The sequence below is a fragment of the Heterocephalus glaber genome, unplaced genomic scaffold (genome assembly GCF_053883595.1).
Source record: "Heterocephalus glaber isolate CG9 unplaced genomic scaffold, H.glaber_assembly_v1.0 deba00001465, whole genome shotgun sequence".
In the NCBI taxonomy this organism is placed as follows: Eukaryota; Metazoa; Chordata; class Mammalia; order Rodentia; family Bathyergidae; genus Heterocephalus; species Heterocephalus glaber.
Window position 1 is genome coordinate 28226756 of NW_028258312.1, and position 27846 is coordinate 28254601.

At 36.7% G+C, this 27846-nt stretch overlaps 1 protein-coding gene across 2 annotated transcripts in view; it reads left to right on the top strand.

Moving 5' to 3' along the window:
• The window catches only part of Edil3 (EGF like and discoidin domains 3), a 404159-nt gene that overhangs the window by 1193 nt on the left and 375120 nt on the right, over positions 1-27846 (top strand). The gene's annotated exons all lie outside the window — the stretch shown is intronic.

Consider the following 27846-nt stretch of genomic DNA (forward strand, 5'->3'; position numbering starts at 1 on the left):
CAGGGGCGTGCGTGGAGCCGCTGGTCCGCCCGTGTCTACCCCAGGGCCCTTCCAGTACGCAGGCAGCGGCAGCCACGCCACCGAAGGCTGAGGCTCGCAGTGCAGCTGCGGTCGCGCGTCGGCCGAGTCCTTAGCGAGGAGGAAAAGACAGCTCGCCCTGTTTATTCCTTTCTCTGTCTCCGCCTGGATCCCGTGGGCACTTTGCTCCCTCACGGAAAGGGGAGGGGGCAACTGCAGTCCCGCCCTTCCCGCCTCCTTCCCCGCCCAGGCTAGCCCGGAGCCAGCCGGACGCACACTCGTGCTCGCACGCACCTGCACCCTCCCCGCGCGGGGTCCCCACCGGAGCCGGGCGGCGGGGGCGAGAGGAGCAGCGCGTGAGGGCCGCGCAGGGCTCCGCTTCCAGGGTCTCCTGAAATTCCGAGGCCTCCTACACCGTCCTCGGCAGCCCGGAGCTGCTCGTTCTCCTCAGGTCTCCCTGTCCCAGCCAGCCTGTGGGCAGAGGATGGAAGGGAGCGGAGCAGTTCTGCAGGAGCTTGATTGTCAAACTTGCGTCTGCCCAGCTGTTTTTCTCTCAGCTCTGCAGAAGGCCGAGTACAGCTTGGCCAACGCCTCCCAACAATTAAACTCAGCGCAAACTTATTGGAGCCCGCGTTCAAACAGAGAATGTCCCCCCGCACCCCTCCCCCGCACCCCCGTCTGGCAAGCCTGGTACAGGAACCGGTGTTTTCCTTCTGCGTGGGTTGCAGTTTGCCATTGACATGCATTCGTGCCTGGAATTTGATAAGGATGTGTAACTCCTTTTATTAGTCATCTTTATTTTAAAATTAAACCAATGGATCAGTCAGGTTGAATATTTTATTAACTCTTAAATTATTCATCATTATGGGTTGCTCTAAAAAATTCAATAACATGCGTACAGTTACAGCAAGCACGTGACAGCTTATGCAATATTCCCCTGTTCCTGCAGTTTCAGCTTGAAGTCTTTAAGCCAATGGCACTGTCTAAAGATGTCTAGACGGGTCCTAAAGGCTGTGAATCATTGGCATTTGTATTTTCAGTTTTTGATCAATGGCGATTTTTAGTCAGTGGTACGTGAGAACAAAGTAATATCTGAACAATCTCGCTCCCTGTGACACTACGACTGTGATTAATGTCACAGTATATTTATGCTGAAATTACAGGGTTCTGTTTTTTGGTATTATTACATATTCTTGTCTTCATTGCCTAATTTACATGATCATTAACTTTATACTTTAGAAATGAATGCTAACATTAGATTCAAGGTGAAACATTTAAAACAATTTTGAAATATTGAATTGAATGTAATAATTAAGTGAAAATAGTGTCCCGCTGGGACAGTATGACCCGCCTATGTCATGCACTGCCACAACACGACACGGGTTTTCCTTTGCACCTGAAAAGGTTTCATGATTACTTCTGAAATCTGTACTGTTTTCTTAGAATTAAAGTGTACTTTTTGATATTTTTATGGTTTTGGAAAACAATTATAATAAAAACTGATGAAGAAAAATTGCAGTGGTTTAGTCTTCTGGACTGTAGACTTGGAGTCACAAAGATATTCAAAACAAGAAAAAGTATTGCACCTTTAAACAATTCCCTAAGGTGGATTTCTGACACTTTTACCAAATATTTAAGATTTATGTTCATGTAAAACATGCCTTCAGGGTCTGGCATATTTTCATAGACTACTTAATAAATTTTACTTTTCTTTCTAGATATCTACAAATTTTTCTTCTCACAAAATTATAGAAATATAAAAGAGCAAACATATGCTTCAAATAAAATAACATGATTACTCAACACATTACAAAATTTGTTTGATAATTTTAAATGGCTAAATTAGAACTCCAGACTCTTAATTTTGTTGATGTTCAAGAGATGGTTTTTAATTAGGCAATTTACTCTTCGGATGCTTTATCTTTTGAAGAGTTCTGAATAATAGAAAAGACCATATGTGTCAGCATTTGCATACAATTTTTTTAAACCTTCCCTTATTTGAGTTTCCTAAAGCCAGAGGAAGTAATTCTGATATTTGTTAATTTACTGCAGACACTTGCAAGAGCAATAGCTTTGAGTGTGATTGATAATGTAATGGTTTTATTATATCTTTGCCAAAGACTAGGGAAGGCCACAGAACTCAGTCCAAGCCAGAAGTAAATCATAATAAGGTGGTACTGAAAAAAATAGAAAATTTTACAAATATGTAATTAGTAGTATGGCTTATATTATAGCTATTTATTTTAGTCTTTCTATTGGCTAAGTAGTTTGAAATTGGATCTTATGGAAAAAAGTAAAAAAGCAAAGTCAAGTCATTCCAATTCAATTCTTGTCTGCATTTTATGGAAGATGCTGAGCAAATTTGTTTCTGTTTTTCATATTAGCTTATGTCACAATTATAATATTTTATGGCTAATCATAACAGACATGCATTTATGAACAGAGTCAAGTCCTGCTCATGTGGAATAGAGGAATTATTTTAAAAGTTTTCATAGTTTCCTTTGACAGAATGCCAGCAAATACGTTCTACAGATACCGAAACTGAATGAATTACTAAATTGTCACAGAAAATACCTCTAAAAGTTATTGTAGAGATTGATTGGAAGGAAAAGAGGAGAATCCCCTGCACCCCGGCCAGCAGGTGTCAGGATAATCAATGGAGAGCTTTTAAAGGAAAGATGGAAAAAATAAAAAGAAAGTAAACAGGAAATGCTGATCTATGAATCCACATAAAATGACTCAATTTTCTATGAAACTGATGTTTTTAGTTTCCGGTGCACCCCTGAGAAAGGGAGGAAGGGCAAGCTATACGGCACTACTGCTTGGACCACAGAACTTTAGCTTGGAAACAGAACTGCTCTGCCTCCCGCAGCCCAGTGCCTACTTGGGTTGGACCATTACCTTTGGAGTCTCCCTGGAACCTTCCAGGGGATACACATGGGGCTACGAGTTTTCTGGGTAAAGCAATCTCCACTGAAACTTCTAACATACTTCTAAGCTGCGCAGTGTCTCTGAGCTTCATCGTCATGAATTCTGTGCTGTTGATTTACATGGATAAATACATTCAGCTGTGCATTTGCACACATCTATGGCAATGCAAAGAGATGAGTGCTTGTCCCGCCCTTTTCTGTTGCCCTGGTAAAGTGTGTGTTTCCTGCAGCTTGAAAGTTTCTAAATATTGGAAGTCATGTGGCCAAAAGATATTATGTGACATGATAAAACTTTGCTATTATACATTTCAGACACACACACACACACACACACACACACATATATATACATATATATGTAATTTTGGTGGTGGTCTCAATATGTATCCATGGCATGAAATCATTTAATTGAATGTTATTGAAAATTTGCTCTAGCATCTGCAGATATAGCCCTTAAACCTGTGTTACAGATTTCCTATTATACCCTTGATAGTATGAGTTCTTTGAAATCTTTATAAGGTCACTGACATGTCAAACGGTCTCTTTCCAGTGGCGCTCTTTCTATATTAAACTCCTAAAATTGAAAAAACAAAAAACGAAAACCTCTCTCTCCCTGTCTCCTTCCATCTCTTTTTCTTCCACTCCCTCTCCCATTTCCTTGCTGGAGAGCAACTAGTTCATAACATCCTCTATAAAACTGATAAGGCATTCTGTCATTATGAAGAGGCTGAAAATAGACAAAACATTTCGAAATAAGCAATTATTCTTCTTGAGAGGCAAAACCATGAAGACAATAATACCAAGTCCTTGTCTACCAAATTCTGAGGTTTAAAACAGATGAAAGTTAAAATAAATTGAGATCTTTATGAAGGAGCAGCTCAGGGTTTTATACTTTGGTTTCATCACCGTGTCTTGCCCAAAACTATCACCTAGGCAGCGATTTATCTCCACACCAAGGTGAAGAAGTTATTTGCCTCCCAGATTCAACCTCATAACACATAACTTGGCACCCAAAGAAAGAATCAGACAGTCCCAGGCCGGGGATTTAGGTCAGTGGCACCGCGCCTGCCTCAAAAGTGCAAGGTCCTGAGTTCTATCCTTGGCACCAAAAAAAAAAAAAAAAAGTCTGACCACCTGAAATAGATGTCCTCTGTAGGCCTTAGGTTATGTATTGTAAAAGTTATTTACTCTTCAAATTCCAGGGTTCTCTATTCGCTGTATGAAAAAATGGTAGGCGTGTGAAGTAATAGCCCTAATCAGAACAATACAGTGTCCCAGCTGTTAGACAGATGTAACTACAGGAATAAACAGCTGGGACATTTAGTGTTCCTGGAGGTGGGAGAGGATAGAAGTGCAGGCAACACTACATGGAAGAGTATTATACTAATGCCAGTTCTGGGCTTACATTCTCCAGAAAGCCTTACTGCAAAATGTTCATTTTTTGTGGTATAATGACAGTGCAATGCATACATTATTAAAAAAAGATTTTGTCAAAAATAGTTGACTTAAAAACTTGCTTAATGGAAAAAGTTAGAAATCTGAGAAATTTACTAATTTAGCAACTTTATTTTCCCATCGTGCCAGAAAAATATTTTTCTAAAGTAATGTAACAGAAGTATTATAAAACACAGAATTTAGTTTTATAGAAAAGAAGTAGACCTTGGAATTCAGATAAGATCTCCTGTAATTATTTGGATACATTTTAGAAGAACATGTACTGCTGTTTGGTTTTTTAAATATGCATTATCATAGTGATAGTAACTGGGTAGGATTTGTTCAGCAGATGATTTAGCATTATGTGAGGAAGCCTGAAATATGTAAGTACGAGAATTTAGGTGCAGGCTTTTTAAGTGCACTTCAGAATGCAATTATTTCTATGGAGAAAGAAGATTGACTTAGGTTTACTTTTCCTCTTTAAAAAAGGTCCGTATCAAATTGATTGATCTCTTTTAAAATAATCTACTAGGGTATAATATCCCATAAATAGAGAAGGCCACATTTTAATCTCTTGTTAGATAACAATGCACTTGATCAGAAGGTAAGCTTTAAATGGGTTTAGGCCACTGTGCGTTCCTTGACGTTTAGGCTTGATATTGGACAAAGTGGTTTACTTTCTGAATGCAGAATAATCCTTTAAGTCCCTTCCTGGACGTAGGTCAGGATGACCAGTCAGGTTTTACTCACCCTGGAGATTACGAGGTCAGGTTGAGTCAAATGAGCTCTTGACACTTGAGCACAATGGTCCAGAACAGTCAAGAGAGAACACTGGAGAATATTTTATTTGAAACAAATGGACAAATCCTCCCTGTAATGTAGTGCCAGGCCCTATTTAGAGGCAGCATTTTTCTGCTATCCATGATACCCTTTCCCTACCACACTTTCTTCCCCAAGTGCTATTTAAGACATATTTTTTCCTACATTATTTTTTTCTCTTCTTATAGTTTAACTTATGTATTATAAACTTTCACTTTTTGGTGACACTGTCTACAGATAAACAAAATCAAAATTGTTATTGACAATGGTTGAATATCTATATTTCCAAGTTCTTGTTTCATGTTTTCTGCTGTCCATAGACCATCATGCTAGGGAAACAAAACCAAAAGATAATACTAAAAAAACCCCGAAACACTTGCTCAATATTTATTGAGTTGAGTAGAGTTTATCAGCTGCCCCAACAGTAGTTCTCAGTAATTACTTGTACATTTAAAGCAGCAGTGTGTTTTATATTTAAAAACTAGGTCAAAATTCAGTAACTTTAAAAGCTTGCTTTCTCACTTTCTTACATATCCATTACTTGCCATCTTTGTTGTAGAACTTGGAAAGTAGTTCTCTACACCTTTGCAAGATATCAATACCAATATAATACTAAGGTATGGGCAGGATATAGTTTTCTAGGGTGTAAGGAATCTTCAGTTAAAAGAAAAGCTACTTCTGGTTGATAGGTCGTCTTTGTTAGGAAGTTCTGACACTTCTGTCTATTATTATTATTATTAATGTTATTATTACGGACATTACAGACTGAACCCATGGCTTCACACTGAGCTACATACATAGTCCTTCTTTTAGTTTTGAGACAGGGTCTCACAGAGTTACTCAGTTCCCCAGGCTGGACTTGGACTGGAGAACTTATCTCACTGTCCCAGAGTCCTAGGATTGCAAGTGTCCACCATCACACACAGCTTGGCTAATTTTTATTTTGACTTAAAAACAAAGATTAGGTATCATCCTGTTTTTTTGTTTGCTTGTTTGTTTTCATTTCTCTTTCCTTGAGGCCAGCCACTATGTCTGCACAATTGCATTGTGCGAAAATGTTACAAGATACATTTGATAGTTTGTTATGGACAGTGAATGAGAGCAGCAGGGATTCAGGGCATGGCATTTGTCCCAATGTTCCAACCACCACCTGCAATTCTCACAGCCCAGTAGAGCAGGTACAATTATTGATGAATGAAAGAAAAATGGAGATACAGAGATGTTACATAACTTCCCAAGATTGCACAGCTACTAAGTAGCTTGTGGGTTAAAATTTGGTCCCAATCTATTTTAGTGTCTGTGCTCCCAGAGCCAGCACTCTGGTCCCAGTCTCAAGCCTGCCGTCTTAACTAGCCCGTGATGTGTCTCAGCTGGGAAGACATTCTGTGTGTCATGGAGATACGTTATTAAATGATTTTATTGTTCATAAAACAAATACATCCTATCCAGCCACTGTTTATCGGGCAATTACTGTATTTTGGAAGGGATAAATTATACTTACTGCCTTGGGACAATGATTAAATTTTTTTTGTTGTTATTTTGGTGTTTTTTGGTACTAGGGATAGAACTCAGGTCCTTGTGCTTGTGCAGCAGGCAGCAAAACCACTGAGCTAAATCCCTGGCCCTAAAATTTTTAATAAGTTAAAATTTAAATTGGTAAAGTGTCATGGTTCTTTTCATATTAGAAATAAAGGAATAGGCTCTTTTGGTCAGAAAGTATTAATGTGCATTTCAGAACGCAGCATGTTAGAATACTGACGATGGGAGAAAAGCATTAAGAAGGGATCTGAAAGACTTTTTCAATCTTGCCATTCCATTTCATTTTAACATGGTTTTTATGATTTATTTTGATTTTATGAGATTTCACAACTCTTCTACACTGTTCTGTTGCTGTTCAATATGATGTGTAGGAACATGCTTTCTCAGTAATTTTCAGTTACATAATATAGTCCAAAGTGATTTTAGAGGTTAACAAGGTTTTTATTTCTGCTAGCTTAATGAAAGTATTTAATTTGTCTTATATCCCATTTTATTTCTATGTAACCTTACTGAGAAATATTAGTGAAGCAAAAGCATCACATGGTCTCAAACCACATCAAGTAGAAAATTGTTTTCTGCTTTATTTGAGCTATTATTTAATCAAAATATGGTGTAGACCATTTAAAAAAATTAAATGGGATTAACTTTAAACATTCTTACAAATTAATGGGAATGGCACCATACAATGTGAGATCATCTTCATTAATCTCTTTTTCTGTGCCTCTGTATGAGTTGGCTTTCTATCATTTTCACAAAATACTGTAGAAAATCAACTTGAAGGAGCAAAGGGTTATTCCCCTTGTGGTTTAAGTCCAAGGTCAGCTGGCTCTATTGCTGCTGGGCCGGTGTCATGGCAGCAGTTCATGGTGGGAGAGCGTGTTGGAGAAAACATGCCGCCTCCCGAGGGTCAGCAGGCAGAGTCCTGGACAGGAAGGAGCATGGTCTCAATGAACCCTTCAGGAGCCCATCCAATGTCCTACTTCTGCCAAGTAGGCCCTGCCTTCTAATGGCCCTGCTGCCTCAGTTCTTTAGCACATGGCTTTTAGAGGACATTTCAGATCCCAACCATGATAGCTACTGTATGATAATTAATTAAGAGTCGCATTTGGTTCCTCATGCCTTATTGTATTTATTTCTCCAAAATAACAAAATGGTAGTGAAAATTTCACAAGCATTTCCCACCCACTTTGAGGAACATGAGCAAAGGAGATACATTCTCCTGACAGATAAGGATCCTGAGATTGAAAAAGATGCACCTGACCTGAAACTCAAAGAGCAAATCCAGTCCGAACTTGAGTCTACATCTTCTAATTCTAATTTATTTTTTTATTATATTCTGCTGTGCGGCATTGCATGTGGTAATTTATACGTTTTTTTCTTTTTAAATCTGTTCCTGAAGTGACCAGATGAGTAGGAAGGACTGGTGTATTAGTTGTTTTTCAAATACTGTTTAAAAGTACTTCTCATTCCAACATTACCACTTTATTTCCTGCTACCAGCCTGGTGTTTCGTTTCAGGGAGGAGTACTACTGCTCTGCTGTGGGAGCGCCCACTAGATTTTAACTCAGGCCCACAGTAGGGGGTCAAAGTTTAAGGAAGGGAAGTACTTTATTTGTAAAGAGGAAGTGGAGGGAGAGAGGAGAAGAGACATAGCTACCCTGATAAGAAAGAATAAGGGAATGGTGCTCCAGAAAGATGGAGGACCCATGGGGATTTTGTTTTCAGCTGTTTTATGGGAGGTGTGTGAGTGGCTTTTTCCCCTCCGCCGGGAACTTGCCATAACTGGATTGGCTCTGGGGCAGTTCTGCCTAATGTCATTCCTTCCGGTGTTCTCTGAGTAGCTTCTTTCTGTCTGTTTACTTGTCCTTGATGTACTTTTTAAGTCCTTATCTTTGGGGTAGGCAGTGAGTTGGCAAAGGGGTGCCTTATTCACAGTTAGCTTAGAGTTAGTAAGGGGTGTGTGGATGTCTATACCCTATAATGACCCTAGAGTGAATAATATAGTGACACATATAAGTGTGTGTGTTAGTAGTGCACAGGTGCAAGTACACACTGCCTTAATGTTAGCCAGCAACACCCCCATATATTATTGGAAGTGGGGGTGGCTTATTCCTGGGAACCCCTCAAACATTACTGGAAACCTCTGCAGTAGGCTCCAGTCTCCTGCCCAGTGTAGGAAGCAGGCCTGAGGAAAAAAACTAAAAGAACTAAGACAGAAAGTGGGGGGCCAGGACAACCAATGCAGGTACAACCGACAAAGGCACTGGCCAGTCCAAGCCACTGATTTTTATTAGTAATCAGTTGGGGTAGAGGTGAGCTATGTGTAAGGGCAGAACTACGAGTGAGGATGCATAGTCGTGGGTTTCTATGGAAATTAATGTAAACAAGGCTCATAAAAGGACAAAGCATTCTTGAATTAGGAACAGAATAGACAAAATATATGGTTGTAATTAGAACATTGTCCTTCTAGGAAGAAGGTTTTAGTTGTGGGAGTGGAATTTGAGTGCAATCTCAGGCACATAGGCTTTGGCTGGCCTCACTTCTACAAGCAAGCCAGTTGTGGGGTTGACTCTTCACAGCCTGCACTGCTTACAGCCTGCTCTGGGCAGAATCCATACTGCAGTCTCCCACAGCTTATTGCTTGTGCACCAGACTCTCTCTGTGTTCCACCTGTCAGCTCTTTTTCTGGTGCAACTCCCAAGGCCATTTGGTGCTTTGCTTTATTTTATTTTATTGTTCTCTGTCTTTGACTTGCTTCCCAGTGGAATCTCTCTAGTAAAGTTTGGTTTTAAATCCTTTTAGTCAAGATTAGCTAGAAAACCTAAGGAGACCCCCCATTTTATTTTCTTGTCCCCAGACCCATGACCCTGCAAGTGTATAACCTCTCCTTTCTCCTCTGCAGACCATTACTAACTTTCCTAATACCCTTTGCTTCCTCAGTGATTTTCAGAGCCTTGTTTCATTTTTATATTTGTCCCCTTAAAAACTTGAACATATAAACTTGTGGTGCTTTTAGCATTGTGCTATTAAACTTTTTCTAGAAATTCCCAATGCTAGTGATTCCCATCTCTATTTTTTAGGTAAATTTGAGCAATCGTAGTCTTTAGAATGTCTGATCAGGTGAAATTATTCAACTACCCGCACTTTCTCAGACTTCCTATCACTTACTAGAATTTTCTCTTTACTTTTCCTCACTCTCCCTTCCCACCGAATCCAGTCCTAGTTGCTTTTCTAATCTTTAATCCCTGTTAGCTCTTTTTTTCCGCAACCTGATTTCTGTGGTTATCTATTTCAAGAGGTAATCAGCCATTTATGAATTTTCTCATTGTTTGCACCTATTTTTTATTTATTTACCCAGATGATTTCACCATTTTTGTTTCATTAAATTCCAATCTAAGGTAGTTTCCAAAGTTCTGTTTCTCATCCTTGACAGTGATCTAAGTAGAATACTATCAAAAGGTGGCAGAGTCCACAGACAGGAAGTCCTGGTGGTCCTGAAAAGTCAAATTGGGGTACTCCAGGGGATAAATAAATACATGAAGTGATAGTCTGAAATTATGGAGAAATTGCAATAAATATATTATAATTGTAATTTTATCAATAGTATAATTGAGAAGAATGACCGTGGGAATGATGATTAAGAAGTATAGAAAACAAAATGCATGAAGTCATGATGTTAAATCTTCAGGCATTGGAGAAAATCATCTGTATGGGAATTAAAATCACAGACAAAAATTATGCCACAAGAAATATTGAAAATGGTGACTACAGACCAAGAGCAGAAGTCTTCATAGAAAGATGGCATGCAGTAAAGACATCAAGAGTAAGTATATTAAACATGAGTACTAAGGAGTGCTGATGGATGACATAAATTACAAACGACTGTTTTTCAAGAGGAAGGAGGAAGAATATTCTGGAAGTGGCATTGAAGAAGAGCAAGGAATAAGTAGTACCAGGCCTTCAAATCTATAGGTTAATTGAAAGAAGATCGTATCCAACTCTGAGAGCTGCAGGTCATGGGAGCAGGTTTCTCTCTGAACCCTATGACAGATAAAATAGCCTCGTCTTGGGCATTGCTTTTCTTCTCAGCCCTTGCCTCAGCGCTTTTGACACATTGAACTCATGATACTAATCAATAACATCTCACTAAGGGCAGCACCGTACGTGGGCATATGCAGCAGCTCTGTATAAGCTCACAGTGACTGCGAGGGTTATTATCAAGGCTGACAGATGAGCATCTAGACTGAGGACAGAAGTTACCAGCACCCAAAACTAGGTCTTACAGATGCAAATCCAGGAATTTCCACTGTGGCACAGTTAGAGAGAAACGCTCCAGATTTACGAAGGATCTCTTCTATATTTAAAGCACAGCTGGGGGGTGGAAGGGTTCTGCAGTTGTGCTTTGACCTATTTTATCCTGTTTAGATGGGTCTCTATGCGTGTTCAAGTTGGCATGGCTATTGACTACTGAAATGTTTAATATGTCTGACTGATGGTCTTAATTCTTACCCATTTTTGAATCATTTGCTCAAATGATTCTTACTAAAATCAATTCATATTATTGCAAGAGAGACTTACCCTTTCACTGTGCAAGCACATACACAAAGATTTTTCCCCTCAAATTTACGTTTCCAATATTTGTAAACCATAATGTTTTTTCTTTAGTTTCTGACATCCTGAAGTTATTCACATTTTTGTTTTCTTTTAATCTGCCCTTGTAAGCCATTCCTTTCATCATTTTAGTTGTTTCATTTGGAATCCATCCAAGTAGCCTACATATTTATTCCACAGGCTTGCCAAAAATTCAACAGAGCATTCCAGGGATGTATTTCTCTAAAATACTGCTACATATATAAGTCTGTATTGTTTAAATTTTTGAAACTACATTCTTAATTTTTACTCTGTTCTTTGGTAGCTGTTATTTTTTTCTGTCAGACCACCCTTTTCCTAATAATTCATAGCTGTGTCATGTTTTTATTTTCTTAATTTTATGTTGCAATTTTCCTCACTAGAATTTTACTCAGTGGCTTCTCACTTTGTATTTAGTGTGGTTGTTGTTACTATTATATGATGTATTCTTTTCTCACATGTAACTCAGAAAGACTAACTTCATTTGCTGTAATGATATGATTCTATTCATTGCTATTTTATATCATATACCTACCTGCCAAACATTAATGCAGAACGCAAATTCCCATCCTTAGCTTTTTATTTCACATTTCCTTTTTTGGGTCTTTCAAGTTTTCATTATTTTCTAGAAACCAACATCCACCTATGATTTCTATAAGCATTTTTTGATTTCTGTCCATAGCTCTCTCTTTCTGTATGTTGCATGTTTTTCACTCAGCTGATTTCTTAAACTGCACAAGCTCAGAGAATCGTTCTCTGAACATCTTTTCCAAGGCATGCACACTTTAACACACACACACACATGCACACACACGCACACACGCACACATACCATGTACCCACTGGCATTACTTTTTATCAACTTGGGCTTTCTAAAACATTAGAGTTCCTTTACAACTCTACGTTTTGTTTTCTTATTCCTTTTCTATGTTGTGTACCCTGGACTGTGAACTTGATAAGGACAAGAAGAATTTATATTCCTTAATGGACATCCAGCTCCGATAATTTCTACTGGAGGCAGTGATTGGAGCTGGATCTCCATTAAGGAATATAAATCATTTTCTAGTTAAAAATTACATTCCTTTGATAGCCTCATTAACTTGTTTAATAAATTTTTATATACTTGATCTGCTGATGCATCAACTTGTGGGTCATATTTTGAGTAATGCATTTTTAAACAGCAGTAGGACTTTCATAGTGTCAAACTCTGAGAGGTGAGTAAATAAATGACTAAATGTTTTCCTAGTTGTCTAATTTATGAACACTCTGAGTGATTTCAGTTTTATCTTAAGTTATCAAATTGCAATACCATAATTATAAAGGGACATTTAGGTTTTATTTTAAATTATTTAATTACAATAAAATAATTATAATTGTACATGGAAGATAGACGATAGGATTCAGAATGTCATTTTATTACAGGGGATTGACAAGAAAAATATGTACAAAATCAAAGCTCAGTTGGAGGTTTTAATTCTCTTATTGCGCCAGGAGACACAGGAAAACCTTTGATCTGCTGGGTGCCCCAATTCCCCAAGAGCCAGCCCCGTCAGTTCCAGGACCAGTACCTCTCCACCTACATCTCTCCCTCCTGGCCCTGTTTGCACTCACACCTGGGGAAGCACATGCTCCTGTCGGAGGAGCCAAGGCCACACCTGGGAGCTCAGTCTGCTCAAGGGTCCAGAACTGGGAAACAGCTCTGTTTAGAACTGTTTGTGTAATGACAATCTGTCCGTCACCACACACTGCTGTTTATTCCCCTTTAGGCAATTACATGTCTACCTTTCTTAAAAGTCCCTGTGGTTCTAAAGCAATTTATATGCTTGTGACTCCAGTAATTGTGTGATTTCCGCTCCTAGTCTAAAAGGACATTTCCGTCTAGAAAGGTACATAAAGAAAAGAATGGTGTACAGTAGGAACAGTAAAATCTAATGTTTGCACATTTTTATGTGATAAGAGAGAAACTGGACATTTTTTTTTGTGCTTTGCTTTGGTGAAGGGCAATTAATTCCTCATTCTTGTTGTAAAGTTTTAATTATTTCTTTTTACCTGTAAGCAACTATACATCCACTAAAGAAAAGTCATAGTGGTCTCATTACACAGAGGCTTACTTAAAATAATAAATATATTAAGTAATATGCTTAATAAAATGGGTCATATCACATATGGTTTCTTGTTTAATTTTTATGGTGGTAAAATACACGTAACAGAAATTACTGTCAGAGCCATGCTTAAGTGTACAGTTCAGCAGTATTAAATGTATTCAGAATGCTGTAGACTTTATATCAGTCCATTTTATCATTGTTTTCATTTTGTGAAACTGAAACTTTATACACATTAAATAATACCTTCCCCTTTTGCTGCTTCTAAGCTATTAGCATCCATTATCCTATTTTCTCTATATGTAATTTTGGCTATTCTGAGTGCATCCTATATATGTATAGAATTTATCTTTCTGTGACAGCTTACTTTACTTAGCATAATGTCTTTGAGATCAGATAATGTTGCACTATATCCTAAAATTACATTTTTAAGACTAAATAACTTTCCATTTTGTGCATATACCACATTTTTCAATTCTATTTATTCATGGCTGAACATGAAATTTCCAAGTTTCAGCTATTGTTAATAATGCTTCTAGAAATATGGGCAAGTGTCTCTTTGAGGTTCTGATTCCAAGTCCTTCAGTGTATAATCATAGTGAAATTGAAGGTTTCATAGTAATTCTGTTGTAAATCTTTTGAGGAATTCCACATTCTTTTCTCTAGTGGTGGTAGCATTTTATATTCCCACCAACAGAATACAAAGGCTCTTAATTTCATACATCTTCCACAGCACTTGTTATTTTGATTACATTCATCCTAGTGAGTTGGTACATGTATGTAATGTATCTTAATTTTTTAACTTCTTTTTTGAGTAGCATTTACATGTTAATCTGACTGGGGCTTCCAATCTGTGAATGTGTGAATACAGCCTGTGTTTCCATTTATTTCTGTCTTTTTCTTTTGGCAGTGCTGGCTATGGAACACAGAGGCGCTCTACTGCTAAACTATGTCCCCAGCCCTTTTTATTTTTTAATTTTTAAACTAGGTCCCTGTGAGTTGCCCTGGCTGTCCTTGAACTCGTGATCCTCCTGATGCAGCAGGAATTGTGGGTGTGTACCACTGTGCCACCTACTTTCGTATTTATTCCTTCTTTTCCCCTTCCCCTTCCCCTGTCTCTGTGCCCCTCATTCCCTCTCTCACTTTGTCCCTGCGTTCCTTCCTTTCTTTGTAGTGCCAGGGACTCTTGTGTGTTAGACAAGGGCTCTATCATGGACCCTCATCCTCAGCCCTGTTTATTGGGCATTTTCGGTTCTTTACTTTTTTTGAGGTCTTGCTAAATTCTTCAGGCTGGCCTCAAAGTGATGATCCTCTTGTCTCAGCCGCTGAACACCTAGCTTTTCTTCTTTAATTTCTGTAAACAAATATTTTGTTTTCGTTGTACATGTCTCTCTTTTCCTTGGTAAATGTAATTTATTCCTTTTTATGCAATGAAACAAAGGATATATTTCATAATGGGTGAGAGAGATCGAGGGGGGGGGGATCCCACAGCCCCTTTGGTGAACATTACTCTTAAATTCTTCCATGTCAGCCTGTTTAGATCCTACATATTTGTGATATCATTTGGTGCTTGTCTTTCTTGCCAGGCTTATTTCACTTATTATAACGATCTCCAGTTTTGTCAATGTTGTTCCAGATGGCAGGATTTAATTCTTGTATTTAATGGTGGAAAACGCTTCCATTATGTATGTGTACTCATTTTCTCTATCCATTCAATAGTTTTTTGAAACTTTCGTTGTTTTCCTTTCTTGGCTGCTATGGGTAGTTTGTCAATGAACATAGGAGTGCAGATGTTTCTTGACATACTGATTTTATTTCCTTTGGCCTCATACACCGTAGTGGGTTTTCTGAGTCATATGGTAGTTCTAGTTTTAATGTTCTGAGCAGTCTTAATACTGTTTTTCAAAATAGCTGCACTAATTTACATTTCTCTGAAGTGTACAAGGTCCCTTTTTCTCCATGTCTTCAGCACTTTTTATCGTTACTCTTCCCTGGATAACAGACATTTTTCTTTTTTTCTTTCTTTCTTTTTTTTTGGCACCAGGGATCGAACTCAGGACCTTGCACTTGTGAGGCAGGTGCCAGAACCACTGAGCTAAATCCCTGACTCTACAGACATTTTTCTTAGCATGAGGTGGTATCTCATTATGATTTTTGACTTGCATTTCCCTGAAGATTAGTGATGTTGAGGATATTTCATGTACTTGTTGGCTATTTCTATGACTTTTTTGAGAAGTGAATATTTATATCTACTGCCTGTTTTTAATCAGGTTATTTGGATTTTTTGCTGTTGAGTATTTGGGGTTCTTTATATATTATGTATATCAACCTCTTGCCTCTCACATAATTTGCATATGTTTTTCTCAATCTGTACGTTTTCTTTGCACTCTTTCAAATGTTTCTTTTGCTCTGCAGTGGTTTTTTTTTGTTCAGTGTAATCTTAATTTCTATTCTTGCTTTTGTTTCTCCTGCTTTTGGGATCTTGTCTAAAAAATCTCATCCATTCCATGTCCTGAAGTGTTTGCCCTGGTTTTTTAGTAGTTTCTCATATTGCAATCTTCAATTTAAGACTTTAATCATTTTTGATTTAATATTTGTAAGAAACAGGGGTCTAATTTCTTTATTTTGCAATTTAATATTCATCGTTCCCAACTATCTATTGAAAAAAATTCTCCACCGTATTTTCATAGTGCCTTTGTTGAATGTCAGTTGGCTGTGGACATGTGAGTTTTTAAAATCCATCCCTCTCTATTCTGTTTAGTCTGTGTCTCTATTTTAATGTCAATAAAGTGCTCTTTTGATTACTAAGCTTTGGAGTATGATCTGAAGTTAGTGTAATGCTTCCTCCTTTGTTATTTTTGGTTGGGGTAGTTTTGGCTATTTTTGTGTTTTTTTGTTCCATCTAAATTTTAGAATATTTTTTCTAGTTTTGTGAATAATATCATTGGTACACTGATACAAATTGCACTGAATCTGTAAATCATGTTTTGGTAGTACAGGCATTTTAACTGTATTGATTCTTCTAGTCCATGAACATGGTGTATCTTTCTACTTTTTTGTGTCCAGTTTCTTTCATCCATATTTCATAGTTTTAATTGTAAAGATCTTTTATCTCTTTGATTTTATTCTTTTGTCTTTAAATATTAAAACTATTATTAATAAGAATGCTTTCTTGATTATAATTTGTGTTAATTCATTATTACCATATAGAATGCTACTGATAATGAACATTGATTTGGTGTCCTGTGACTTTGCTGAATTCATTTGTTCTAATAGTTTCTTGGGACAGTTTTGGGGATTCATTATATATTAGATCATATTTTCTTCAAACTGACAATTTGACTTTTCCAATTTGGATATTCATTATTTCTTTCTCAGGCCTGATTGATTTGTCTAAGACTTTTAGAACCATGTTGAATAAAAGCAGTGACTGGATATCCTTGATTGATGATTACATTTATAAATTAAGTGAATTTGGAGATCAAATTTGCAAATTGGAAAACAAAAATGTGATAAAATTATCCCTTAAAAATATTTTCTGTCTGTTCTGTAGGAGGTGACATGTATCAAATTTGAGTTATATTTCTTGGTTATTCCCAAAGTTGCTATTCATACTGTTTTACATGCTCCATAATTTGAGTAGTTTTTGAAATATTTAAAATGTTAATACAAAAAATTTTAATACTAAAAGCAACTCCATAGTGGACCAACATACAGGAACTTTCATTTTTCTCATTTAACTTTTTTGTGACGATATTTTAATCAATTGATTTTGGGATAATTAGAAGCATCAGTCCCACTTCTGGGACTGTGAAGTTGATTACTATGAGCAAAAGCCTTGAATATGAGCCCAGAATACACACTAACTTTAACAATTACTTCTCACCTAATTTATTTATGTTGCTATATTAAGATAAAGTATGCATGTCATATTTAACTGGACTATATAAAATAATATTTATATCATTTGGCCATATAAGGAATATAAACCATCATTCTAAAATATTTCATTTGGGGGAATCATACATTCAGTGTAGATTGTATTAGCCATTTTATGTGATTCAAGAAATCTTAGAAAGATATTGACCTAGAGAAGATACAATTTTTTAAAGTCAGGGTTTATTTGAGTGGTTTAATCATTTCCTGAATCCTGAAAAGGGAAATTAAAACAAAATAAATTGAAGAGCCATTTAGTTGTACTTCAGAAATTTAAACACCATTTTTCCTTTCTTGGATCAATAATACAGGTGTGTAGTAAAGCATAAGATATTGTCATATGCCTTGAAATCTGCACTTCCTGAAATTGAAGTGGAAACCACTTCACAAAACCCATTAATGCGTTTATAATTGAAGCTGAGTTCCTTTGTCACTACTGCTTTTCAGGGAAATAGGTTTCTGTGTATTCTGTAGTAGTTTAATTTTGTTGTGTGACTGCATAAGCATGTATTGTAGGCTGTATTAGTTAACTTACAGCTATGAAACTGTAATACACACAGAAAACTCGTGTGTTATCAAACAGTATTTATGACTTCCAGTTTTGGTTGTTAGACTATTAAGATCAAAGTTGGTTCTTTTGATTGATGAAATTTGCTGATATATCTGCAATGATAAAAATGGTAGTATAAAAAATTTGCAAGGAACAGTGTGCTCATAAACACACCAAACAATTTAGTGTTTAGTTCAAGTTTTCTCTTTTTTTTTTTTTTTTTGGTACTGGGGATCAAACTTGGGACCTTGTGCTTGCAAGGCATGCACGGAAACCACTGAGTTAAATCCCTGGCCCTAGTTCAAGTTTTCTAAATTACAATTTACACATTGGATCACAATCTAAAACACAATATGGAACATTTACATAATCCTAGAAAATTCTCCCATGCTATTTCCAATCAAATCCCCTTCTTGTTCTTCCCCTCCTCAGCATTGTTCGATTAAATTCCATCACCATAGAGTACTTTTGCTTGTTTGGGGGCTTCGTATCCATGCCGGAATATTGTGTGAATCTGTATGTATTTTTGATCTGGCTCCATTCCCTCACCACACGGGTTGGTATCCACCCTTATTTTCACAAGTCATGAGTATATTCTTTTTTATTGCTGTAATAATATTTTACATAAATACACAGTTTGTTTTTCTGTTCATTAGTTGATGGACATTTGGGTTGCTATGAGTTTTCAGCTATTATGAATTAGGACAATTTGAAAAATCTTAGAGAAGTGTTTTTTTTTTTTTTTTCCTTAATGGGCATATGATTCAACTATATTATTCCTAGGTGTTTAGAGAAATGAAATCAAGTTGAATCGTAGATTAAATTGAAGAAAACATACTTCCAAGAGTGCAAGGTAATTTGTATAGTTTTGCTCTCCATAAATTGAAATATTTTGCATCTTCACCATACTTTGTCACTGTCATTCTTCTGATTGTAGCTATCAAGTGGCTGTAAGTGATATATCACTATATATTAAATGTGTGTTTCCTTATACCTAAGGATATTGAACACATTATCATGAGTTCTTTTGCCATGTGTAAGTCTTCTTTGTTAAGCATCTATGCAGTCCTTTTCAAATATTATTTTATTAATTTTTTGATATGTTAAAGTTTATTTTCAGGAGCTATCTAAATATCTTGGATATAAGTACCTTGCTAGATATATACTAGAAATATTTTTCCAAATCTTTTTCTTTGTATTTACTTTCTTAATGGTATATATTAATCTAGAACTTCCCAAGTTTGATGAAGTATAATTTTTTCAGTATATTTTAAAGCAAATGATTTTGGTGTTGTAAAAAATTTTTCCTTTCTCAAAGACACAAATATGTTGCTTATTTTAGTTCTTGATGAAATCTCTTATTCTTTGCTTTTCATTTATCTCCATAATTATTCTTGAGTTAATTTTTTGTACAGAGCATAAGATTACAGGTTTTATTTTCGAAAGGAAGATTCAGTTACCATTTATTATAATGACTTTCCTTTGTCCATAGAATTGTCTTGTTTCCTATCTATTCTGTCTTTAATCTGTTTGTAAATTTACATCAATAGCATAATATCTTAATTTTGTAGTAAAGCTTGAATTTAGATAGTATAATTTGCCCACATTTATTCCATTTACATAGTTTGCATTTTCATATAACTTTTATAGATAATTTTTCAATTTCTTTCCAGGAGATTTCCATTAAAGTTGTGTTATAAAGCCCTTGGAAGGAAATGGAAATATTACTATCTTCACATCCATTAAACTCTTATAACTTAATTTATGCATCATAGAGACTTGTATTTAACAACCACCAATTTTGTAGGGTGTCATAAAATATAGTAAATTTTCACACTGACTTTCTCATCACTCATACCTTACTTTGTTTCAAAATAATAATCATGAGTTGTATTGGTTTGGGTTCTCAAAAAGCCTAGAGATTATGAAAGAGGGTTTATTAGCTAGGCATATAGAACTGGGCCAGGATAGTTCATAATCTGCACACCCGGGAGGTAGAGGATCCAGGAGTTTCTCTGTCTAAGAGGCTGGAAGCCTCAGAACAAGAGAGCTCAAGGATGCAGCACCAGTCCAAGGCTAAAGCCTGAAGCTCTGGTGGGTCCCTGTGTGAGTCTGTATTGAAAGGCTCTAAAGCTAGAATCTGTGTCCACAGGCAGTGGCAACAGCAGCACAAGATCATTCACTTAAACTGGATGGAGTTGCCAGTACAGGCTCACTTCCTCCTCCTTCCCCTTTTTATTCCATCTAAGCTACAAGCCTGTTGGTCCATGTCATTCAGTCAGGGCCAGTCTGCCCCGTAGTTTGTCCACTTACCTGCCAATCATCCCTGGAACCACCCTCAGACACACCAGGAAGTATGCTGTGCATAGCTGCTAGGCCTCTTAATCTATGAGGTGACAATTAAGATTAATCATCAAACATATAAAGAATAGAGATTGCTGAGGATCTTGTTTTGTTTCAGTGTTTACAAAAACACTTTGCACAGAAGCTATACTTAAAAGACAAATTAAATTTCCAAGAAAATCATTTATTAATATTTTATAGCATTAAAGACTCTGCAATTAGTTACATAAACATTTCAAATAATAACAGTTTTACATACCAGGAAAATAAACTCAGATTCATAATCTGACCTATTTCAAGTTGAAATTCTGGGAGGCAGGAGGGTGACAATTTAGAGCACAGCCTGGGAAACTAAATGACTTTGTAAGACCTTGTCTCAAAATACAAGTGAAATAAAATGAAAAAGCGCGGTGACATAGCTGGGGTAATGACCCTGGATTCAATCATCAGTAAAGAAAAAAATTAAAAATAACAGTCTTTATAAAAATAGGCTATGACCAATAGAATTAGGGGAATTTAGAGCATGTGTGATCATAGCAGTCTCTGAGAAATAAAAGGCTGCACTTTACCCACCCTGGATAGGGTGGTGCCTGATGTATTTATAAAGATGTTGATAGATACAGGCTTTTCCAAGCATTTTAAAAGACAGTTAGGTTCACTGGAAGAGAAGATAATATTCAGAGTGTCAATCTTAGTTTAGAACCTTAAAAATCTGTGTGTATGTGTGTGTGCAGGCACGCACAGATGTGTGTGTGTGCATTATATGAACTAGTGCCAGAAGTATGGTATCACCAGAAAGCTTTTATTTGGATGGATTCTCTTGAACCAGATTCAAAATAATGAGATTTTCTTACTTGTTCATCTTTTTAAAAACTTTTCTTACAGAATTGATTTTTAAAAGTAGAACAGTGCTATTACATATATATATATATATATATAGCTATATCATCATATAATAGCACTGTTCTACTTTTTAAAAAAATATATATATATGGAGAGAGAGAAGGAGAGAGGGAGAGGCAAGATATATGCTTGAGTTATACTTTGCAAACACTTCTTAAGCATACTAAAATATGTAATATGTTAATATGCTTCCTAGAACATTTTAAGAAAAACGTGTGTAAAAGAATCTTGCTGTGTAATTGCAAGGCATTCCTACTTAAATTGTTTTCTAAGTAAATTATTATTGTCATAAGAAAATTAAACACTTAAGTTGTTAGAAAAAAAGATTGAATTCTTCTTGCTTATGAGGTCATTATTAGCAATATATTCATACTCATTTTTTCTCCCATTGATTTGGATATACACCTACGATTCTAGTGAAATAAAACAAAAATCTTCTGAAAGACCCATTACCCAGGCCAATGCATGGTAATATTTCTCTATCTATATCAAGTTCTCCTTTGGAGTTAGCTTAGGTCTCTTTTTCTTTCAGTGTTTACTGAAGTTCTCATTCAGGTAATTAGCAGCCTCAGGGTTATAACCCATACAAGTAATGGCATTACTTTTTCTTTACTAATCTAATAGGAAATGACTGATAAATGGTATTCCATTTGTCTACTCACTTTAGATTAAGAGATGTTTTGGGCCAGTGAATTTATCTCCAGGCTTCAAACACTTTGGCCTTTAATTTGTCAAACTTCAGAGTTTAAGTAAATTAGCTGGGTTCTGATAGAATTAATTGAACTCAGAGAAGGCTGTCTAAATAGTTGTTCCTATATTTTCTCTCATATTTATGTAAAATCTGAACTATTGGAAAGCAATTAGATTCTGAATTACTTAGTTACCCCTGCAGCACCTGTTCTTTGACTCATAGAATCTCTTATTCTTTTCTATTAACGTTTCTCCTGACCTCCCTTACTTTTGTATTGGGTGAATTGCATTTTGCTACACATTTTTTATCCATTCTCCTTCGAATCTTCAGCTCTTCTGATCAGGTGTTATCTGCTTCCACTTAGTGGTAGTTCAGGCAGGGATGGTAAGAATGAAAGATGGGAAATAATGGTACCTAATGGATTGGTAACAATGGATTTTTCCCACTTGTTCATGCAACACAGCACTCAGTTCTGCACGTTCTTTCTTTTGTCATAGTATGACATTCCTTTAACCAATGTCCATGTCTTCAGAGTTTTACAATTTAGATAATCAGTTGACAGGTTTCTTCCTTAGTCTTCCATGGTCACAGGGATTTCTAGTTTGTTTCAAATTGGAAATTTACATGAGCCCTGGAAGTAGAGGGCCACGGTGTTGAAGTTTCTGAGTTGAATTTATGATTTATTTCAGAAATAAATTTTCATACTTCAGAAATGACACTTATGCTTATATATGTAATGATTAGCGGTCTGTAACAGTATATTATTTATTTAATGAAATGCTTATCTTAACAAATTGAGGGCAGAAGTTGGACCTTGGAAATGACATTTGTCCAAATTCTTACTGTGCTCAATGTACTTGCAGTGTATATTGTATGATATTCCTATAAAGACAGTAATGGATAGCAGTATTTTAGTTAGGTGACTGGTTAATTTAAGGATTCATTCCTCATTTTTATATAATCTTAGGCTGAAACCATAAGCTATAAAATGCCTATCTTAGCAATATAGCTGATACCAAAATTATATTAAATACTAGTTTTTATTTAAAGAAAAACCAAATTCCTTTATCTCCATGTGTATTATCATTCAAAATATAATTACTCAAGAGGTTTATTTCTTTTTCATTTTCCAAATGATATCACAACTGGTCAAATGTATTAGTTCTTTTAAAACCAGAGAATAAAAATGTGTACTATTTTTTCATGGTATACTGCGCTTCTAATGCAAAAGAGTTTGATTAGTTTTGTATTTAGCTTGCTCACTAGACATGCTGCTGACAGATCTAGTCATGCTGTATCTTGTGTATAACCCCAAGTGACCAAACTAACCACTAGGTGGGTGCTTCCATATATCATACCACAGCATCTGAAAATAATTCTAAAAGAGAATTTCTTGCTCTTTCAGAGCAACTTAGGTCACCTACATCACATCAGCTTGGTCTTCACACATGCCATTTTGGATATTACTGATCTCTGCCTTGGGGTGTCCATATTATCAGGAAAACTACACTATTTGGTGTTTTTCTAATGAGAAAGATGACACATCACATAACTGGAAAAACCATCTATAGTGTGTTCACTGGGATTAGCTTCTGAAACCAAAAATCACAAGGTGCCAAAGAATACTGGAGATAATTATTGCTTGAGAAGAGGACTCTTTGGCTGTGTAGAGGATTCTTGGATTACTCTAAGTTTTCTGAGAAAGTCTGCTTCCGAATCCTAGTCATCACCACTGATTTAGCAGGCCTGGAGAGAAAGAAATAGGTGAAGTATTCTGTCATTGTATCTAATGATTCACAGGAAGGTAAAAACTTACAGACAGTCTGGGTAGAGAATGGAAAGAAAATGCGGGGTCATAATTAAGGTGCCAACAGACTTTACAAAAAATACTCTCTTGGGCCGGGGATTTAGCTCAGTGGTTTCATCGCCTGCTGCACAAGCACAAGGACCTGAGTTCGATCCCTGGTACCAAAAAAAAAAAAAATTCTCTTGATGTTCTGAAAGCCAAGTGAAAGTAGTAGAAGAACCAAAGCCTGAATTGTCCTCCTGGTAAGAATTAAAACAAAATAAATATTTATTATTAGATCTAAAATCGTATGGGGAAGGAAGTAATAGCACTGCATTTACTTGGTTGTGATCAACAGAAAGAATAGTCTTCTAAGACGTCCATGTTCTAATCCCTGAATCCCTGAAAGAGGAAACTGTACATATGATGAAGGGAAGGGGCTTGAGAAGTTAGAATTATTCTAAATTATCTGGGTGGACCATTGTCCTTAAAAGCTGCTTAGACATGACAGATTTATGAACTTGATGTGAGTGCCAGACGCAGAAGGACTGGTATGAAAGGCTGGGCTGGCCGCTGCCAGAGATGAGGAGATCCAGAGCCAAGATCCGAGAGAGACTTGGCTGGCTAGGGAAAGCCAGGCCCAGGCTTCCCCAGAGCCGCATTTTGCTACACTGAACCTTGAAAGTAAGAATTTGTACAGGATTCTAAAAAATGTAGTTGGTTAAACACTTTTAATTATTTTGTAGAGTTCTTTTGAAAGAACAACTAAATTAGAGAACAGTGTGTTTTAGCATATGTTTATCAGTTCATTTAAAAACATGATAGGGGTGGTGAGATCATTTTCTCCCAGAAGTTGGATCCTTTATCTTTATTTTAAGGTGAAGCTCTACTTTACAACAGTTCTATAACTTTGTTAAAATGAATCTTTAAAAATGTCTATATAATTCCACAGTACTAAAATACTGTTACGTTTAATGTTGCTAGAGATAAATGGACCAGCTGCTCTGACTTAGAAGCATGTATTTTTTTCTTATAGAGATCTACATATTCATAGTATTCATTTTATAAGAACCTGATAGGTGATTTTTAATGAGATGCTTAAAAAATACGAGGCAAACATGAACCAGAGGTAGTAGAACGTTATAAAAATTCTTGTAAGGAAATGAAAATTGCTAAGATATAAAAGTTATATAAGATATAAAATGGATGTCCACATTAATTATATTGAATATATCTCAGTTACACATATTCGCCAAATCATCCACAAAAAAAATGTAACGTTAATTGAAAAATATCTTCCTACCTGATAGTTATTTAGCTCCCATCAGTTGGTGAGGCACTTAGAAATGGTTCTTAGCCAACGCATTGACAGATAGCAGCCCTCCAGCTGTTGTCCAGTGAAAGGGATTGGGAAGGAAGGAGGACCCGCGTGGCTCCCACCGAGTCCTGTGTGGTCTCTCTGTTCAAACATGGCGCCCGTACCTGCTGTCCAATGAGGGCAAATGAAAGACTGCTTGGACATGGCTTTCACTAAGCACCTGCTGTGTTCCGGGTGGTGTCATTCTATTCGGCGCTCCCTAGATCCAAAGGTGATTTACAGAGGGACGCTTATGCACATGCCCAGAGTTAGCAAGCGATTCAGGGAAGCACATTTTTAATAAGATTAAAATAGTGATTAGGACTCAGATGACCGATTAAGTTTGGTTTTCATCTGAGTAACACCCTTTTATTAGCATAACAACCTGAATTTGAGTATTATTATTTTCTAACCAATCATCAGATACAGTAAAGCTGGAAACCTATGCAGTAAATGCAGTGTTAGCCCACAGGGGTAGGGTTACACATGAGAATGGTAAAGGTTGCAGAGAGTTGGAGCAGTTCTTGAGATAACCAAGGAAGACCTGTACAGCTGTTCTTCAAAATGACCTTCTTCGTATTTGTGCCGACACAGTCATTCTTAAAGTGAAAAATATGTTAACTTTTTTTGGTAAAAATAACTGGAACTCTTTCCCTCTCACATGAAAGAGAGTGTGTAAGAACATAAATTCTTCTGCTAATCTCCCTGTTTGCACAAAGGGATCCTTCATTTACTACATGCAACACGGTGTTATGTAACCTATCTCTGCCTCGGTTGAGAATGAGGCATTTATAGAATGAAAGCAAAGGTCACGTCTACTTCCAAGAGCTGTTAGGAGGACTGAATGAGTTAAAATTGCTAAGGTATTTGGAAGAGTATCTGGTACCTATAAAATTACATGTTTAATGTTAAAGTATTTGATATATATGTACATATAAAATCTAATGTTGCATGTTTGAAAGAAATTGAGAATATTTAGTGAATAACACTTAAATGAATATCTGCATATCTATGTTATGAAATGCTATGCAGCCATTATTGTACGTGACCTGTATTTATTGGCATAGAAGCATGAGAGAAAAGTGCTCATATAACAACATGGTGTGTAATGTTCCCACTTTATGTCTGTGCATAGAAAAATAACTGGAAATATGCAAGCATGGCCATTTAAAATGAAATTTACCTTTATAATAATTTGCTTGCTTTCATCTTTCAGAAGGATACTGAATTACCTTTCTCACCATAAATATATGTAAGCCTCCAAGCATTAGTTCATTTACTTAAGAATGAATTGCGTATTTTTGACTCAGTAGATGGCTGAGTGTATGACTGCCAGCTTGGAAGCTGAGCTGCTTGGTTCTTGCCAGATCGACCCTGACAGCCCCCTTCACCTGTAGCTGGAGGGGGAGACAGCAGCTGCTGCAGGGCAGGCAGGGCCAGGGGACACAGCTGGGCGGGCAGTCACTAATTAGACGCCTCTGAACTCAGAGCTTTCCAGAACAAAGGGCTGCAGGAATCGCTGTGCACTGTTGCCTCAAGACTTGCACTCCGGAAAGAAGGCTGTTGCTCCTTATAAATCCTGGGAGTGAGGCACTTTTCACAGTTTGCCAATAGAACCGAGAAAATCACTTAACTCTTCAAAAGGCTGCTATATCGCCCAGTAAAAAGACAAGTAAAAAAGCTGTAATTTATTTGGCATTGTGCATAAGTGTGCAAGATTCACTCCAATTGTGATCTGGCATGGTGACATACCTTACTTATATAGGATTTGTACTTTTTTGTTTCTTAAAATAATGAGTAAGAGGTTTTAAAGTTATATAAAAGTTAATGGAATATAGTTTTTATTTAATAAGTTGTGAGAGACATTTTAAGTGTAATGTTAAACAGCAGAAGTATATATTTTACAAGTGTTGAGCTGGTCCTTTAAATATTTTGATGAGATTTTAACAGATTATATTGTTCTTTCAATAGAGCTTGAGAACATTATATGTATTGAATTTTCTAGTGTGCTCAGTTTTTAGGTTTTGTTAGTTTTGCTTTTTTGCTACAGAGAAACATAATAAAAAGTAAAAAAGGAAAATCAGGTGACGGATTTTTAGGGTTCATAAGTCCTAGGAGCAAGCCACTGAAGGTTTGTGGTATGGGAGCTTGCTATACTAGATACTCTTTACAGTGCCAGGTGGCAGATACTATTAGCGCTTCTCCTGTATGCATGAGGCCCTGCATTTTGAGATGCTCAGGGTGTTATCTAGTACTCTTGTGTTTTCTGTGCCCAAAGCTTTTTCCTTCAGCAGGTAAAAGACGGAATTAACATCTATACAAACGACTGTTTAAATACCCCAGTTCCCATGTGTCTGAAGTGTAATTCTCTGGAGCATTCATCTTCTGGTTTCCCTGAGTGAATTACACCCAAGTTATCCTCAGCAGGAGCTTACTGTTCACGCCTCACTGGCTGCATTTCCTTCCACGGCTCGATCTCCTCTCCCTCATCTTTGCTTCCACTGGATCTGAACCCAGTCTCTCCCTGGTGCGTCTGGGGAAGATGACAGAGAAGGCAGGGCACCACAGTCCAGGAGCTATGGGGAAATGTTATCTTTCTTCTTTAGAACTGTGGTGCTTACCTCCCAAATCCTCAGCATATAAATGTGGGCACCAATTATCAATCAATCCTAAAAAATAACTCGGCTACATAGATGCTGTCTCCTGTCAAAATAGAAGAGAATTACTCCTACTAGATCTTAGGCCTTAATGTGGCTAGAATGTTTTCTAAAATTAATCTTAAGCCAACCCTTATTTGAAAAGCTAATAG